Genomic DNA, 9,448 nt, shown 5'->3' on the forward strand with positions numbered 1-9,448 from the left:
CATCAGCCACCTCGTCAGCCTGCCACACCTGCCAGTAATCAACCTCATCCCAGCCTGTATTTCAACCCCGGTTTTCCACACCATCCTTGCTTGATCGTCGTTGCTCCATACCCGGTGCCATCCCCACGTTCAGGCTTTCATGTTTCTTGTTTTTTCACGTTTACCCTGTACCTTGTTGCTGTCTTCCCTAACCTTGTCCCTCTGTCTGTTTCCCTCCCAGGTACACTCACCCTCGTCCTCCGTTCGGCTGGGCTCATCCACTGGCCCACTCCTCTTTGGACTTCCCTCACGGCGTCCTCCCTGTTCCCCCGCCTCTCCACGCTTCCTCGGCCCCTGTGTTCCCCGGCTCTCTGGCCCCCTGTCTCCTTGGTTCCCCGTGCCTGTACTTCCCCGACGTCCTCCTCTCCCTCCAGTCCCTCTCACCCTTTTTCCTCCAATAAACCTCCTTCCCTCTGAGTGCTTTTGGGTCCTCTCTGTCCACACACACCACACCCCGTAACAATGAAAGTTTCATCTTCACATTAAACAGTCTGACATTTGGGAAACAGAGTCCATCTTGACTGCATTTGCACCAAGTATCATCAATGTAAATCAGAGTCAACTTCCTCCCATCTGGCCGGAGTCTTGCTCAGTACACAGACCACCTGCCGAGTGCTTGATCCGGGATGTTGATGATGAGAAGATAGATATATGACTATATATTACATCCTGATTTGTTCCACTGCGGAGAGGAATCTTAATTTCTAAGAACAGGATAGTTTCTTAGATGTAGCCCATCTGTAGTCTATAATTGAATTCTCCAAGGGGTTTCACATTAAGATAGACTATTTTAGGTGTCCAAAAATAAGGAGCCAGGGTCGGGGTTAATAACCGAGAAAAAAAATCCTAGATGAAAGTGTGAAATTTAAAAGAAGAAAAATCGTAAATTCCCTGAAATGTCTCAAAAAATCGAAAAGCACTCTGGTATTTTCTTCTGAATACGCCCAATCCACGGCAAAATCTCTAAGGTGCATGGTAGTGACTGTGGACTAAACTCAGGAGTATTTCCTCACTGCTGAATCCGATTGCAAAGTTTAATATAGCCTAATATAACTTTCCAGTGCATATATAGGCCTACTACACAGCAGATGTGTGTGTGTGATGTTGCAGCCTTGCAAAGTGAAGTTTCTCTCATAAATTTGTGCCTATACTGTCAGAGAATATTCAAGTTTTTTACTTGTAGATTAATCTTGAAAATTTTATTTTCTCTTGGATTATTAGGACTACCCCTCTCCGCTGACTCCTTTTTTCTATTACAATGGACCTTATGTGCAGTTGTACCTTAACATCTTAATCATATTACACATAAAAGAAGAGCCCATAAAATAGGCCTACATTAATAAGAACACTACGAATTTACTCCATGTGATGCCAAGCACTACGATTATAATTCCTGACTACCCATGTGTATTCCTCTGGAGAAATACTGAGCATGCGCTGGTGCGAGAAAACCCTGCCTGCACGGCCGAACACACTCCTTTTATGCGAACGCACACCGACTCCAATTAAGTTAACACGGTGTTAACACGGACTCAACTAACCAACATCTTATCCACCGTCATAGTACCGTTTAACTCCAGCATAGGCGGTCAGAGTTTGTCAACCCCGAGTTAACTCTGAGTAGTTGACCTCCTTTTGTAGTACAGGCCAAATAATCTAACACTAGACAATAACAGAAACCCATGTACAAGAACACAGAGGCAGGGAGTTGAAAACAACAAAAAGGGGCAAGGCAGGACTGAAACTAGGATTAGACAGAACACCAGACAATTACAGAATAAGACTAAGGCAAGCACAGATATTAACCCAGACTAAATAACAGTTACCAAACTGATCAATAAGTAAACACACAGTGAACTCAACTCAACAGATGACAGAACTAAAAAGTAGATACAAAACCCCAAACTCAGAATCAAGAACCAAAACCCAGAAACAGAGAAACCAAAATCAAAACACAGGGAAGACATGGCCAAAATAATATAACATTGACAACCTCGGGACAGGATCGTGACAACTATTGTGTAAAATTAATTGAAATATTACCTCTGAGTATTATAGGCCGTATAGGTTGATTATACAGCAGCTTATTACGACCATAGACATATAAAAAGATTACAACCATGTAAGGAGGTGGTGGGCTGGATGGATGAGTCAAGTAAACTCAGGAGACCAAAGTTCAAGTCCCATGTGAAATAAAGTCAAAGTCAACATGTTTAAAATTAAATAACATTTTGTAGATAACTTAGGTCACCTGACTTACATAACGTAGTTATTTAAACCCAAACCACCATCTTTTCCTAAAACTAACCAACTAGTTTTGTTGCCTAAAACAAACTAAAACTAAACTAAAACTAACTTTCACAACATTTACCACACGTTAAATGTCATGTGACTTAGGTCACTGGGCTGGTACATGCCAAAAGATATTTATGTTTTTTTGGGATGCCTGACAATCGACCTATTTAGTCGTTTAGGTACGAGAACGTGCTGGGGCATAGACAGAGACAGTGTGGAGCTGCAAATTTGCATGGTAAAAATGTTTCAAATGTTTTTAATCACACACTAGATTACCACCTTACCTTACCCAGTAACCTCAAATGTGCATATCCACCTTTGCCGTGGTGTCAGTAATTTTATTTTTAAAAAAGCAAAAAAAAGATTTTATCCTACAGATTCCACAAAATGAATATTGTCTTATTTTGTGTGTAGATTTTACAATATTTACTCAGAAGTGATGAGTAAATTGAAGGAGTAATAAACCCAAATCTTTGAAATGTATAAAACATCTGATTAGTACAAACAATTAAATAGGCTATGTAGCAACAACAAATACATGCAAAAACTTTATTTTTACTTTTAAATAATTTAGCCTACCCATCTCCCCCTATAATCAAAAACAAATCACAACATTTACTAAAATTATAATTTATCAGTTCATTTGTTAAACAATTGATATGAACAGGTATGAGCGGGGGAGAGAGATGGAGGATGATTATTTGGGTTTAGCCCCTGAAGTCCCCCACCTCTGTGACCCAATGCCCTGATATCTTGACCTCTAAATATAGAGAACCTTTTTAAATTTGGTCAGCTGCTCTTTAATTTTACACCGATAGGTCCTCGGTTGTTTCAAATGTCTTATCCCCCTCCATCAGCACTCTGAAGACCCCCCCTCCCCTTCCCTTCCACTTCATCTCCCCCCAGGACACCAAAGAGCACCTTTTCAGTTGTCTCCTGTAGGGAGGAAACCCACATTAGTTTAAACATAAACATTCTGTAGCATTTTTGAAGGCACACTGACTTGTGCACTCATCATCATAAACACAGACCTCCAACACCGTAAAGTTATTTGTTTGTGAGCGGTAGCCGGACGTCCCATGGCTCCCCTTTACGTGGGTGACATTGATCTGTGAACAAGTCCCCGGTGGAAACTGGGCTGCCTTCCTCCATAGGTTCATGGACACCCGTGTCTTGTAAAACTATATTCAGTGGAGCAGTGCTGAGGAATAAATGTTAAAACAGCTTGCCATAAAAATTAGCATCTGCATCTATGTGCAGCTATACAAGAACAAACATTTGATTTAATACACCCTTTTACATACACATTTAACATTTGCAATAAAAGCTGATTCTGATTTTGAAAAGCTGATTCTGATTTAAATTTTGTGACAAATGTTCGTTTTGTAACAGAAAAGCATGTCAACACAGAAAAACAAGGTGCTTACATTGAGCCATGGCTTGTGAAATGTTCCTTCCTTAAAATATACACACACATTGTTCTCATGTGGAGGGACCATAGACTGCGGGACGAGGAAGAGGAAGAGGAGGAGGAAGAAGAAGAAGAAGAAGAAGAAGAAGAAGGTTTGGCTGGAAACTTTTGAAGACAAGTGCACAAAGGCGTTGGCGGAACCGGACGTGGCGGTGTTGTATGGTTTGGAGGGCGATTCAAATTACTTTTCTGACTCATTAACCTTACACGGTGACTGGTAGGCCTATACAACATCTCAACTTGGCATCCCCTGTGAGAACTCGGATTGAGATCTGTTGGAAGCAGTAGACAGGCCTACCCGGCGGGGGTTAGGCCATGCCGCTGAAAAGGAAGCCAAATGAGGGAGGGGGGAGTAATGATAAAAATCCCAGGCAAACTGAAAAAAGAGATAGATCCGACAATGGGAGTGAAAGTGTCGATTCCCAAAGCATGAGGAGAATGTCCAGGTTTGAAGAGGAGGGTGGATTTAAGCTGATAATTAAATTTAAAGATAAGAGTGACAAGGCCTTAAACCTTCTCAGACTGTCAGAGGAGCTAAAAAACAAAATGGGAAAAGTTCTAAATGTTAAAATGATGATCCGCAAAAACGATACGCAGAGGTTGAATGCCCTTAAAGTTCGCCATCTGCTCAACAGGCCTATAGAATGTTTCATACCCGGTCAACCCTCTGTGACGTCTAGGTAGGTGAGTGAGTAAAAACCTTGTCTTATGTTTTCATTGTCTTTTCCCAGTGACTGAGGTTGTATGTTTTGCAGCAGCCTACTGCCTGCCTGTTATGTAGTTTGGCTTATTCCAAGGTTCACTGTCTGGAATGTATTGTTCCTCACAGAGCACCCTGTGTTAAGGTACGAGAAGCTTAAGGAGCAACAAGTAGGGTATGATGACTACCTGAGGTGACTGTTATTTGCTTTTATAAATCTGTTAACATGTGTTTTTAATTGTAGGCTATCAGCTGCTGTTTTGCCTTTGTGAAATTAGGATTTTAACCATTGCTGCTGGTACACTCTAGGCTGTAGTGCCTCCAACCGGCACTCCCCTAGTTGACTATGCTTGTATTTTAGATATAACCAACTGGTCCATTGTGTTTTATTTAACTTGTTGTTTTGGTCTTTTCAGTAGTGCTAGTGGTCGACTTGTGGTGGCAGCTAGGCACGCTAGTGTGGGTTCCTTCACTGATTGTAGTGTTAACGGCACTGGGGCACGATTTGGTAGTGACACGATTTGCAGTGACTATTGATTGCAGTGAGCACATGTGGTGGGTAAGTTGGTGCACCCCTGGAGCACACCCTTAGTTAGACTGCCTCCCCACAGCTGGCCCTGGCCCACTCTGCTTTTTTGTTTGGTCCAGTAATCAGTAATAACTGGGAGTGTGTTTTGTTAAAAATAAAATAAGTACTTGTTTGCCAAATTTGTAATAAACTTTTATATTCCATTGTAATGTGATTAATTGTATTATTCACCATCCTCTTTTCAGGCACTTCCAGTTACCGATTATTAATAAATAAGTTATTCTTTTGGAGCCACGTCTGTTTTACCTGTGTAGCCTTTGTATAAAGGTTTAGTCAAAGTAGAAATAGAGCATTTCCTGGGGTGGAAGTCCCCAGGTGGTGTTGTCGGATAGTTAGATTCTGGTGGTGATTCCTCTTTTAGTGCCACCACCAGCCTGGCCACACCTGGCATTCATGGTAGATATTCTGTGGGCAGTCAGAGACCATTCCAGAAAATCTGACGTTATCATAGTGGTGGTGGATGCTGCAGAGATTCCTGGAAGAGGTTTATCTAGGTCCTGAAGAGCTGCACAAGTATGAGGCAGAAACTGGAAGTTTATGAAAGAGGGAGGGGAAAAGGAAAGAACAGACATGAGGAGAGTACTGGGGAAAGAAACATGGAAGGCCAATGATGATTAAATTGCTGATGTTTTACATCTTACAATGGAATGCACGGAGTTTGGTGGCTAATGGGCAGGAATTGAAGAGATTTGTAGTTGAATTTAAAGACTTACCACAGGTGATATGTATGCAAGAAACCTGGCTTAAACAATGTTTAGATTCTGTGATTCCTGGATACGAAAGTGTCATGATAGAAATGGAAAATCTGGGGGAGGGTGTGCAACATTTATAAGATCAGATGTACAGTACCAGAAAGTAGAAATCAAGTCTAAACTAAAATGTGTTATAGTAAGGATATGGGGACAGCACAGGTGGATTAACATAATACACTTTTATAATCCATGCGTACAAATATATTTAAGTGAGTTGGAGAGGGAAACAAATGGGGACCCCGGCCATATGTGTGGGGGATTTTAACTCTCACAACCCTCATTGGGGTAGCAGAATAAAGGATACCAATGGGAACGCTATAAAGGAATTTATGGACAGACGGAGATTAGTTTGTTTAAATGATGGCAGGCCAACTAGATTCGATATTGGAACAGGAAATGTCTCATACATAGACTTAACATTAGCATCCAGTGAACTAGCAAGAGTTAGAGTGTGGGATTGTTTGGACAGATATACAATAGGTAGTGTTTATTATTCAATACTATTGAGGTTTGGGAAGACTATACTGAGTGAAGAACAGGTCAACCAAAAATTCTTTAATTATAGTAAGGCAGATTGGGCATTGTTTTCTGAAAGGTGCAATAAAAATATAGAGGAAATAAATGGGGAAGGGACAGTAAAGGAATGGAACAGCAGTTTATGTGAAATGATTATGAGAAGTGCAAATGAATCTATCCTGATAAAGAAGTACTTCAAAAGGAAAAATAGTGTACTATGCTGGAACAAGGACTGTAAAGCAGTAAGAGACAGAAATCGTGGGTATAGAGCATTGAGGAAATATCCAACAGAACATAAAGCAGTAGAGTATAAAAGACTGCGAGCCAAAGCACGCAGAGTGATTAAGAATGGAAAAAAATGAGTGCTGGAGAAGATACTGTGGAAAACTAGGGGCAGAGACAGCAGTAGCAGATATATGGCTGGCAGTACACCGTATGTCAGGAAGCAATAGAAAATAAAAATGCCAGTTTTAGAGGAGGGCTTGTTTGCTACAAGTGATTTGAATAAAGCAAAACTAAAACTATACTTTAGAGCAGTTCACAGCGGAGCTAACATTTGTAGCATACCTACTTTTGTAATACAAATTATGACTATTAATATTCTGAGAATATTAATTCATAAACCTCGAAAAGGGCACCACCGGAGATTCAGTTCGCTCAGGGTCTCTAGACCCCTGAGTAATGTTATAATTTAATAATTACACAATTATTCACTAGTGATCAGTTAGTTAATAATTGCTCAATTATCTTAAATCAATCAGTCAATCTCATATCGAAGGGCGTAAATCCTTCGTGACAGTGACTTGGAGTTAAACAATACACACACAAAGTTCCCGTAATTTAGGTGAAATTTATTTGATAACTAAGGTGAAATAAATGTAGTTAAATATACATCAAAGAAATAAACAATGGCTAAACAAACATGAGGCAAACAATGAGAATGTTGAGCTCTATTGTGGGAAGAATTTGATTCATAGGGAGAAAGAGAACTAATGAAAGCAGTTAGATGATACTAACTCGGTTAAATTTGTCTAGGAGTTTCAAGGATTAAAGCTAATGGATTAACAGACTATTGGACATCAGAGGCTCTGTTCTGGTTTGGATGTCCTTTGGGTTACTGCAGGCAAGATGGGCCGACGTGGCTGGGTCCGAACTTTGGTGGGAGCAGTATAAGTTAACTCGACGGAATAAAGCTTAAAAGAACTTGGTCGTTCTTGAATTAAAATTGTGACTTAACGGTCTGATAACTTTTAACAAACAAAAAAATCAAATATAAAACAAGTAGTTGCTGGAAACAAGGGAAAAACCGAGGTTGCGGCGTATGTGGCTTGAAAAGAACAAAGGAATCTTTGCGGCAAGCCAGGCCGGACTACTTAGGGCGTTGCTGGGAGACGGAGCACGCTGAGCGCGTGCCAAAGTTCAAGGGAAGAGTGAAGAGAGCGCAAGCAACAAAGAACCCCGCTGTTTTGTTTGTCTGGCCCCTTGGGGCGTGTCCCCAGGGGGCTTGGCTTTGTTCACCTGAGGGCTTGTTTCCTTTAACTGTTATGTCTATTTGTGCATATTTTAATCAAATATCTTCCCACAATCAAACCTTTAATGTCAAACCGTTATACCGTTCTTGGTTTTAAGCATTTGATAAGAAGGAAACTTTACAAAGTTATTGTCAGTAGTTAAACATTAAAATGGTTAGCATTTCATAGGAATTGCATCAGATGAAAGGAACTTAACTAACTTCCTGGATAATATTGGCTGTTACACATTCTTACTTGGAGAATATATATAAGCACGAACATGGCATCATATTATGAACAGATAAATACAGAGTGACATTTATACATTAAAACCCATTTCAGAACAATGGCATGTAATACTTATTTTGTCCTCTTGGGGGAACTCTGGTTCCATGAGGAGACTGAAGATAGCTTTGATTATTTCTTTAAACAATCATTTGCTCAGGAGCTGAGGAAATTAATTATTTAACACAGGATAACATTTCGGTTATATATTATTTCTAAGTATAAGAAGTCAAAAGGAGCTGGAAATATAGCATTAGTTACATCACTTAAAAGAACGTCAGGGATCCTTGCTGAAGATTAAAACACTGCGAAATTAACTTATATGGATTCTTCTTTTCAATAGCAACAACACAGTAATATAACTACTCTAATGGAGTGGAGAGATCTGTTTAGTAATTTAACAAATATTATTTAATTAAACAAGGTAAAGCAAGTTTTGACTGGCATCCAGCAGGCCAGGGGGGCAACACCTGCACATGTTGGGGTGGAAGGGAATGAGGTGGCAGACAGGGCAGCAAAAATGGCTTTGAAAAGAGACATTGATCTAGTAGTTTGTATTGGGGTTTCTGAATGTCGGTCTGTCATTAAGGAACACATCACAGCAGTGTGGCAGTGGGAAAATGAAACAAGGGGTCGTCACTACTATTCAATACAAAAAAAAGTAAAGACAGAGCAGTGTTACTTGGGTAAAACCAGAAGACGTTCTGTAATCATGACAAGACTGAGACTGGGACACTGTAGACTTGCATGAGATCTGGCAAAGATGGGCAAACATGAGGATGGACTCTCTAGAACCTGCAGTTAACAACAGACTGTTAAAATGTGTTTATCGAATGTCAACAGTACAAAGGCAAAGAGATCAACTATACTCTGCACTATCAGGAGCTGGAATTACTAACGACCTCCTCATTGCATCAGACAAAGGACTTGTCTCTGTACTGGTTTTATTAGATCTTAGTGCTGCATTTGATACCATTGACCATCAGATCCTATTGCAGAGACTGGAACATTTCATTGGCATTAAAGGAACCGCTCTAAGCTGGTTTAAGTCCTATTTATCAGATCGATTTCAGTTTGTACATGTTAACGATGAGTCCTCCATGCATGCCAAAGTTAGTCATGGAGTTCCTCAAGGATCTGTCCTCGGACCAATCCTCTTCACTTTATATATGCTTCCTTTAGGCAATATTATCAGGAAATATTCCATAAACTTTCATTGTTATGCAGATGATACTCAGTTATATCTATCGATCAAACCAGATGAAACTCATCAGTTAGCTAAACTTCAAA

At 40.2% G+C, this 9,448-nt stretch overlaps 1 protein-coding gene across 1 annotated transcript in view; it reads left to right on the forward strand.

Annotated features, from left to right (window-relative positions):
* LOC123982213 (galactosylceramide sulfotransferase-like) overlaps positions 1 to 9,448 on the forward strand; it is a 26,091-nt gene that overhangs the window by 4,172 nt on the left and 12,471 nt on the right. The gene's annotated exons all lie outside the window — the stretch shown is intronic.

Source organism: Micropterus dolomieu, linkage group LG13 (genome assembly GCF_021292245.1).
Source record: "Micropterus dolomieu isolate WLL.071019.BEF.003 ecotype Adirondacks linkage group LG13, ASM2129224v1, whole genome shotgun sequence".
Taxonomy (NCBI): domain Eukaryota; kingdom Metazoa; phylum Chordata; class Actinopteri; order Centrarchiformes; family Centrarchidae; genus Micropterus; species Micropterus dolomieu.